Source organism: Trichechus manatus, unplaced genomic scaffold (assembly GCF_000243295.1).
Source record: "Trichechus manatus latirostris isolate Lorelei unplaced genomic scaffold, TriManLat1.0 scaffold00004, whole genome shotgun sequence".
Lineage (NCBI taxonomy): Eukaryota > Metazoa > Chordata > Mammalia > Sirenia > Trichechidae > Trichechus > Trichechus manatus.
This window is the reverse complement of record NW_004443940.1, coordinates 19227658-19237300: the sequence shown is the minus strand read 5'-3', so window position 1 is coordinate 19237300 and position 9643 is coordinate 19227658.

Sequence of the window (9643 nt, the reverse complement as noted above, 5' to 3'; positions counted from 1 at the left end):
GAGCGCCCGCCGCTTCGGATCAGGGGCCTCGGCGCGGATTGCCGCGCCCGCCGCGGGCGCTGCTGGCGTTCCCCTGGGGCGGGAAATACCCCGCGCCGCTCCCCTGCGCCTCCTCTAATCGACCTACATGGAAAGACAGAAATCCACGCTGAACTCTTTATTCTGCCCCACGACCTACCCCCACAACCCGCCCCCCTCCACCTCGAGTTTCTTAGAAACGTCGAGGTGTGGCCTTCCGCCTTTCTTGGGACGGGGTCGCGGTCCCTCTGCGTGGCCTTCGCCTCACCGCAAGATCAACCGACTCCAAATGCCCCCAATTTACCCAGGACCTATTATACCAGATACTTCCACAAGATTCCACCTCCCCTTTCGCCTTCTCAAAGTAAACGCTGTCCACAATTTCCCGAATAAATGTCCTTTCAAAGGTTAATGGTCACCCCAACAACTCCACTGGGCTTTATATTCAGGCCTTTACCCCACCCCGTCCTCCAAGTGTTCCCCTAGCTCCAGGCCTTTTCCCAGGTTCTTATCACTCTGGCCCTGCAATTGATGCTAGTTGACAGAGATTTCCTCTGTCTCTGTGTGTGTGTGCGCAACGTTAAACCAATAAAATATGATCTACAAGAAAGGGAATATCTTAGAACATTAAAAATAATAATAAAGGTCCTCAATCATTTGAGTGCTTATGTCTTAATTTTAGAAGGATTTCATTCAATTTTGAAACTACTCTTTTCCTAAAAGTATCTTAGTTTCAGACATTTTATACAACACTTAGTATGTTTTCACAAACCGAAAGTGAAAATGTAACTCTATTACAGTTGGAGATTGAAAAAAAAAAGTTGAGGTAAGTTTCACTTCTAAGACATCACTTTGAGAGCTGCAAACATAAACTATTTGTAAAATAATACATTTCCCACGAAAGAACTAAAGTTGGGAAAAGGGAAGAAAGCAACAAAAAAAAATTGAGAGGAAATTCTTACATTATATTTTCCTAAATTCAGTTCTCTACAATTTCAGAAGAAGAAGGATGAGATAACCAATCCTCAATATTAAATAAATAAAATGATAAAGAAGTCCTCATAAACCCCTGATTTAGTACATAACCAGATGGGTTTAAATTATGAAAATATAAAGGAAAAGGTTAACAAAATTCCACGGAAAGCCAGAGAATAAAATAATTTCCCTTTAAGTCTAGAATCAGTTCATAGATTATACTAAGAGATGGATTTAGCAAGTTCCTGCATTTTTGACCTGCAGCAGGAAGTCAACAACAGCTCAAAAGGTACCTTAAGCTTGACTGGTGTCGTTTCATTAAAAAAAAAAAAAAAAAACTTTTATTCATACCCCACCTTGTTCCAAAAAAGATTTCAAGTTACTCTAGCTGGCAATTGAATGTAATGATAATAGCCTTCAGGTGTCCTCCAGGCACCAAAACAAGACAGACTGGCTTGCTTTGATCATTATCCGTCTGTAAATAACATGCCATAGGAAGAAAATACAAATTGGTTATGTGCTTAGTTCTTTCAGAGATCCAGCGTAACAATTACTTTTGCTTTTCCACAGAACAATTTATAATCATCAATCTAAACAGAAGAGTAAATACTGATGAACAGGTTAGCCATAAATAAATAAAACGTAAACCAGACAAGTAATTTCATTTAAAGGTAGATAAATGTCAAATAATTATGTTCACTTGTTGTCACTTGAATCACTTCAGCATTAGAAAGTAAAATCAGATCACAAATAAATATATGTGTATTTATTATTAGTGTGGGTTTCCAGAAAGTACAGATGACAGAAAATTAAGAAAAACTGATAGAAGCAAACATAAACAGAATACTCAGCTACCATATTACTATTACTGTGTTTGGCATATTTATTGTGCCTGTTAAGAATCACAGAAAGGTAAAAGTCACAAGAGTCATATTCTCATCAGAGGGAAGATGGGTAAATTTTCTAATGCCATGTCACCTATAAAAGGCCTATGCTTATGTTTACTATATGTTCACTATATGTTCAGTGTATATTTGTGTGTGTGGCAGTAGTGAGGGTAACACATGTCTACTCAGTCAATGAACATTGTCATTTTTAATGACTTACTTAGCAGAAACTATACATCCACATGCTAATAGAAATACAGAAGGTAAAGGGAGCACTTGTAGAAGGAACAAGTAGAAAAACCATTTTGCAATATAATAAGATATGAGCACTAATACCTCTTTTTTCTCCACAATAACAAGCCTTGAATTTATCAAATGGAAACCCACTCAAGTTCTCTAACCTACTCTCCAGCTAAATATGTATAATTATGTTAGTATTTACTATACATAAATTCTCTTTGATAAGCAAAAATCCTCATGCACTTATGAACTGGAAGTATTATACTGATAGCAGTTTCATTAAGATTTTATTTTTTGATACAATGTCCTGAGTTATCTTATCCATCATCCTTAAGCTATTTTAAAATGTCACAATATTTTAACATCAAAATTTATAACAATATGACCCTAACCTGAAACTGTTTTGTTATTTCTTCATATACAATGTAGAGCTATATTTTATATAGGAAACTTTCCAATTTAGTTTAAGGATAGTATAAGACATTAAAATGTCTTATTAAGATATGGCTATAAGCACCACTAGAAATTTTATAGTATTTTCAGTTAATTAAAACACTCTCAATAATTTGGGGGGTAATATACAAATTTTCAACATAACATCTGTTTCTGTCTTCTAAATCAGTGCTTTATTACTTTGGAAGTAATTATTAACATTGTTAGATTTCTCCGTTACATTTCTTTATTTTTTTTTAAATAATATTGTATTTTTGGTGAAAGTTTACACAGCAAATTAGGTTTCCATTTAAAAATTACTACACAGATTGTTCAGTGACTTTGGTTACTGTTACATTTCTTTTTGACACTGGTAACCTAAATTTCCATTTCAATCATCATTACAATAGCAGTTACCATTTACTAAGAACTTGCTATGCTCCAGGTATAGAGAAAACCAAGGTTGTTCGGTATATATTAGGTTTCCATTGCTGTATACACAATTCAGCAGCTTAAAACAACACACATTTATTATATTACAGTTTTTGTGGATCAGGCGTTCAGGCACAGCTTAGCTTGGTCTTCTACACAAGGTTTTGGAAGGTTGCAATCAAAGTGTCACCCAGGCTGCAATTTCGTCTGGATGCTTGACTAGGGAAGAATCTGCTTCCAAGCTCGCTCAGACTGTTGCATTTCCTTGCAGTTGTAAGACTGAGAGCCAGGCTTCTTGCTGGCTGGATACTGCCCTCAGTACCTAGAAGTTGTCTGCGGTTCCTTGACACATGGTTTTTCCCAATGTGGAAGCTTACTTCATCAAGTCAGCAAGCAGAGTCTCTAAGACGAGTCTGACAGCAAGACAGAATGACATCCTCTCACCTTGGCCATATTCTATGGGTTAGAAGCAAGTTACAGTTCTACTCACACTGCAAGACTGGAGATTACACACAGGCATGAAAACCAAGAATCCTTCAAGTCTGCCCTCCACCACTTGTGGTGATTAATACCACAGGATTTGGAGTTTGGCTACATATGGATTTGCGACTCAGCTATGTTACTCTAACCTTAGTTTCTTCATCTGCCAGACAGGAGTAATAGCCTTTTTATACTTTATGTTCCTCCCATGTAAAATGGGGCTTATAATAGAGTTGTTGTAAGGATTAAATAAACATCTTACCACGGTACGTGACAACATGCAATGCTCAAAAAACACTTGCTAGTTTTCTTCCTCTTTCTCCCGCCCCTTCCTTCCCCTCTTCTTATTTTGATCTTGGCCTATTAGAGACCCCTAATGGCATTTCTACCCTTTTAACTGCTACTTTTTCAGTCTGTGTCCCAAGTACATATTGTGTGTCTGTGTGTGTGTGTGTCTATCTGTACCTAGGGCCTTTCAAAATCAACTCTAGTATCAATACCCATTGCCGTCAAGTCGATTTCAACTCATAGTGATCCTATGGGACAGAGTAGGACTGCCCCATAGGGTTTCCAAGGAAACTCAATGGCAACCGGTTTGGTGTTTTTTGTTTTTAATCTTTATGGAAGTCGACTGCCCGCCTTTCTCCCACGGAGCAGCTGGTGGGTTCGAATCCCTGACCTTTTGGTTAGTAGCCAAGAGCTTAACGCTACACCACCAGGACTCCTTCTAGTATCAATACCTTTTAAAATACAGCTGGTGGTATTGCAGAAGTTATCTCCAACTTGAGTCTGGCAAAATCAATAAAATGATAAATCCATAACATTAGGAAGAGAATTATTAGACATGAAGGCTCTGAGAGTTTAGAGAACTTTGCTGAGATTGGCTTTTCATGCCATCCTCATCATGTTCATCCCAGCTCTGCCACTTTCTAGTTGAGTAACCCTAGGCATGTTACTTAAGCTCTCGAAAGCTCAGTTCCTTATGGGGCTGATAATATCACCCAATTATAGATGTGCTGTGGGGATTAAATTTAAACTACGCTTAAACAGTATAGCATAGTGCCTAGCTCATAGTGCTTAAAAATGTTAGCTATCATAGTTATTGTTTTCATATTCACTATCTCATTGTTATTAGGAAGCCTGCCCATTTTGTAAATGAAGCCCACAGAAAAGGAAAAGGCATGTTACAGATGAGGTGAATGAGGTGAAATATGAGAAGCCACAAATTCTCAAAAGTTCCCATAAGTCAAAGGGCCTCAAGCCAGATAATTAGTCAGAAGGTACCAACAATGGCAAGTCAGAAACTGGACAAATAGGAGCTGGGGCCAAGGTAACTGTGAGTAATGCAATCCAAGACACCAACAACAGAAGAGCACATGAAACAGATAATTCCTACCTCAGATGAAGCCTTTTATATACTTCTGGCTAGAGCAAGAATTCAACCATACAGCATATCTAACCCAGCACTTTGAGTGGGAAATGTCTAAGTCATATTGCTATTGGAAAACAGTGAATAAGTTATTGAGCAGACTGGAGAAGTATGGCAATCCTCAGATATCCTGACCAGGGATGGATTACCCAATAAGCAAGCTAAGCACGTGCTTAGCATATCAACAAAACAGGGACACCAGTTGTCCAAAGCAAAGACCTATAGATGCCAAGCAGACAGGACATAAGGAAAAGCGAATGCCACAGTTGGAAGGGAAATGGTGGGGCACTAAATGAAATTGATACCAGCTCTAGCGTGTGAGGATGAAATGAAGTTCACGCAGGGTTACGAGGACACCCACGTGCAAGGTTGCTTAAGCTATGAGGTTACTTGAACACCTTCGTTGACATCTGTCCCCTACGGTCCTCTCCCGTGTAGCAGGTCTCTTGGGAGTATATTGTTTCTTTCTAATAAGCAAGAGGTGGGGGTGGGCTGTCGAATATAACTCTTGCTACATTCATCCAATATGCAACTAGATCTTAGGTGAGCAGTTACTGGGCGAGGACAGATTATATTGATAGGTAAGTGTTCTGTGGTCCATTTTGAGAGAACCGTTTTGCACATCCACGTCTGCTGATCCAGCAGCTCCATCCAGGACGGCCAGTGGTGATCTTTGCTTACAAACACAAGGGTATGTTCTTGTGAAAATTCTGGTAAACGACTAATGGGAACTTCAGGCCCAGATGACAAGCAAAAAAGTGAGGAAACTCAACTAAGTTGACCATTTGCAATGAGTTCAATCAAGGTACTCTGTAACTGTGCGTCCTAAGTTTTGTAAACAATAATATTTGTAACTTTAACTTTAAAATATGTTTGGCATACATGCGGACACAATCTAGAATACATTTAATATAATACTAACATGGGTAATAATTTAATCTAATACTACTATAGCAAACGTCCAAAAAATACTGGAAAAACTAATATTTACCTAACATGAAAAGTTTTAATTTATGTATCAAGTGAATTTTGTTTTTTATTGTCTGTTGCCAGGACACAGTGCTTGATATTACTTTATTATGCTAATAAGTTATTAGGCACATTAAGAGGACTCAAAATTCAATATTTATTTATTGTGCAAAATATGTTTCTGTTTTGCAGTAATGAGTGTTTCTTAATTTATCTTTCAAGAAAGCAACAAAGGGCGTTTATCAGAACATTACATTTATATTTTATCAGAATATTTATATATCTCCGTGTAAGTAAATTGAACAATTCCTCGAGGAAATAAATGAATATTTAGATAATATAAATTATTTTATTTTCTATTTCCCTTCAGACAGACTTTCTTTTAAGAAATTGATTAATATGGTTATGACTTGCAAAACAAACTTGCTCGTGGAGAAGTCGTGCTATTGTTACATCAACTATGTACATATCTCCAAATATGGGAGTTGAACACAAACAAATAAAATGTACTTTTTATAAATTTTGTATACTGTAACGATTATATTTTCCTTTTCATTTTGTACAGTCTGGTATAACCTCACATTCAGTTCTTTTTGGGGGGCCTCATAGGAACGCGCCAGCAGCACTATAATCACGTGACTTGTGACAGATCTGGTCCTGCCCTGCGCAAAGCGAACCAAAACACGTCTTCAGATTGAGCATACTCCTGTATTTGCATCATACGCCTTGTGATCCCTCTCGCCCCTGTCAGGTATTAGCAGTGGTCCAATAAACTGTGAAGACTCAGCTTCAAAAGACGGAAAGTGACTGAGCAAGTTTTAAAGCATTATTTCAAGAGGAAAAATACTCGTGGAGACCTATGAAGGGCCCACCAACAAACACCCTGCGACAAATGAATGAAATTATTTCCACCTGCCTTGTAAGTACTATTTCTTTTGACTGTTTCAGACTTGAAGAACAAAATTACATGTTTAAATCAGTTTTTTTTAATTGTGGTTTAGATGAAGGTTTATAGAGCAAATTAGTTTCTCATTAAACAATTAATATGCATACTATTTTGTGACATTGTTCGCCAACCCCACGACATGTCAACACTCTCCCCTTCTCGACCTTGGGTTCCCCGTTGCCAGTTTTCCTGTCCCCTCTTGACTTCTTGTCCTTGCCCCTGGACTGGTGTGCCTATTTCGTCTCATTTTGTTTTATGGGTGAACCTCAGGAGTAAGTGACTTCAGTACTGAGTTAAAAGGGTGTCCGGGGGCCCAAATCAATTTTTTTTTTTTTACTTACTAATTTTAAAATATAAATTTTTGTGTTAACATCCAAATTCAAATGTAAATTTTATAAATTTTATTATTTTCAATTATTCAAATTTATTTGCTACAGTATAACTAAATTTAAAAAGTGACTTAATTTTATATCCAGTTAAAATGAAATAGCAACAACTAAGTGGAGGGCAAAAACGAAAGCTCGCAGAAGATAAAAAGAAAAGGATTTGTGAACCCCTAAAGACAATTTCAAAATTAACTTCCTTTTTAAAATGTAATGAATCAGAAGAGACTTCTTCTATTGAATGCTAGAGTTTAATGGGTACAAATCTTTGTACTGGTACCACTAGTGCTGAAATTAATAATAGCAATACAAACATAACAGAATTTGTTCCAAATTCTGCATCCATTCCTTGCTGTAATAAAAAATTAATAATGGTGTAGAAAGTGAAACTACTTTAGAATCTGAAATTGTTGGATCTGCAGACTCCATAAATAATAGAAATACAGATCCTGCTTTGTGGAATAATTTTTCTTCTAATGATGTAAATTATTGGATCGAAAGAGGGCCAAATGATTTCCAGCATCACAGTGGACTATTTGAAAATTCATGTCAAAAATTTCTGGATGGTAAACAAACAAGGTTCTGTAGCCAGAATATATATCTAGGGTGCAAAGCTAATGGTGAAAATCATAAGAGGGAGTGGCTACCGTATTCTCCATCAGTCAGCTCTATATATTGTTTTGTTTGCAAAACTGAGATTCTAGATGGGTTAGAAAATATTGCCGAAGACCAGACACAAAAAGGAGATACCAAGAGAGAAGCTGAAAACATCGTCAACAAAATGCAAACACAAGAATATGTATTCATGTTGGTAATGTGAAATAATGTATTGCAGCATTTTCATGGGATGAGTCAAGCTCTCCAAGATTCAGAAGTAAATGTAAAGACATGCACAGAACTCTACCAGTCATTAACTGGGTATTTACATAATTTAAGAGAAGATTTTGAAAACGCAACAAAACAAATACTGCCAAATACTGATTATCAAGCAGCTCATCGATGCAGAAGCACTAGAAAGTAACAAGTAAATGATGGAAGTGCTCCAGAAGTATTGAGTGCGAGAAATCAATTTCACATAACCACATACTACACCATCACTGACACTTAAATCTTGCATGAAGAGATAGGCAAAAGTGAAGCTCCAGGAGGTAAGCTAGATAACTTGGATCTTCTAAAAATTAAACACTTATGCTCATGAAAAGACTTCACCAAAAGAGTAAAAAGAGAACGTACAGACTGGGAAAAAAAATTTGACTATGACAAATCCAATAAATGTCTAATCTCTAAAAGCTGCAGGAAAATCCAACACCTCTACAACAAAAAGACAAATAATCCAATTAAAAAATGGGGAAAGGAAATGAACAGACACTTCACCAAAAAAGACATTCAGGTGGTTAACAGACACATGAGGAAATGCTCATGATCACTAGCCATTAGCGAAATGTAAATCAAAACCACAATGAGACACATCTCACCCTGGCATTATTGGCACCTATCAAAAAAACAAAATAACAAATTTTGGAGAGGCTTCAAGATTGGAACTCTTATGCACTGCTGATGGGAATGCTAAATGATAAACCATTTTGGAAAATGATATGACGATTCCTTAGAAAGCTAGAAACAGAAACATCATGTGATCCAGCAATCCCACTCTTAGGAATATATCCTAGAGAAATAAGAGCTGTCACACGAATAGACATATGCACACCCATGTTCATTGCAGCATTGTTTGCAATAGAAAAAGATGGAAACAACCTAGATGCCCATTAACAGATGAACAGATAAACAGATTATGGAACATACACACAATAGAGTACTATGCCACAATAAAGAACAATGATGAATCTGCAAAGCATCTCAACATGAATGAATCTGGAGGACATTATGCTGAGTGAAATAAGGCAATCACAAAAGGACAAATATTGTATGAAACCACTACTATAAAAACCCATGAAAAGGTTTATACACAAAAAGAAACAATCTTTGATGATTACAAGGGAGGAGAGGGGTGGGGATGGAAAAACACTAAATAGACAGTAGATCAGTGATAACTTTGGTGAAGGATAAGACAGTACACAATACTGGGAAGCCAGCACAACTTGTATAATGCAAGGTCATGTAGGCTCCGTGGACACATCCAAACTCCCTGAGGGACCGAATTGCTGGGCTGGGGGCTGTGCAGACTGTGGTCTCATGGAACATCTAGCTCAGCTGGCATAACATAGTTTATAAAGAAAAACATTCTACATTCTACTTTGGTGAGTAGTGTCTGGGGTCTTAAAAGCTTGTGAGCCGCCATCTAAGATATTCCACTGGTCTCACCACTTTGGGAGCAAGGGAGAATGAAGAAAACTAAAGACACAAGGGAAAGATTCGTCCAAAGGACTAATGGACCACAACTACCACGGCCTCCACCAGACTGAGTCTGGTACAAACAGATGGTGCCCGGCTA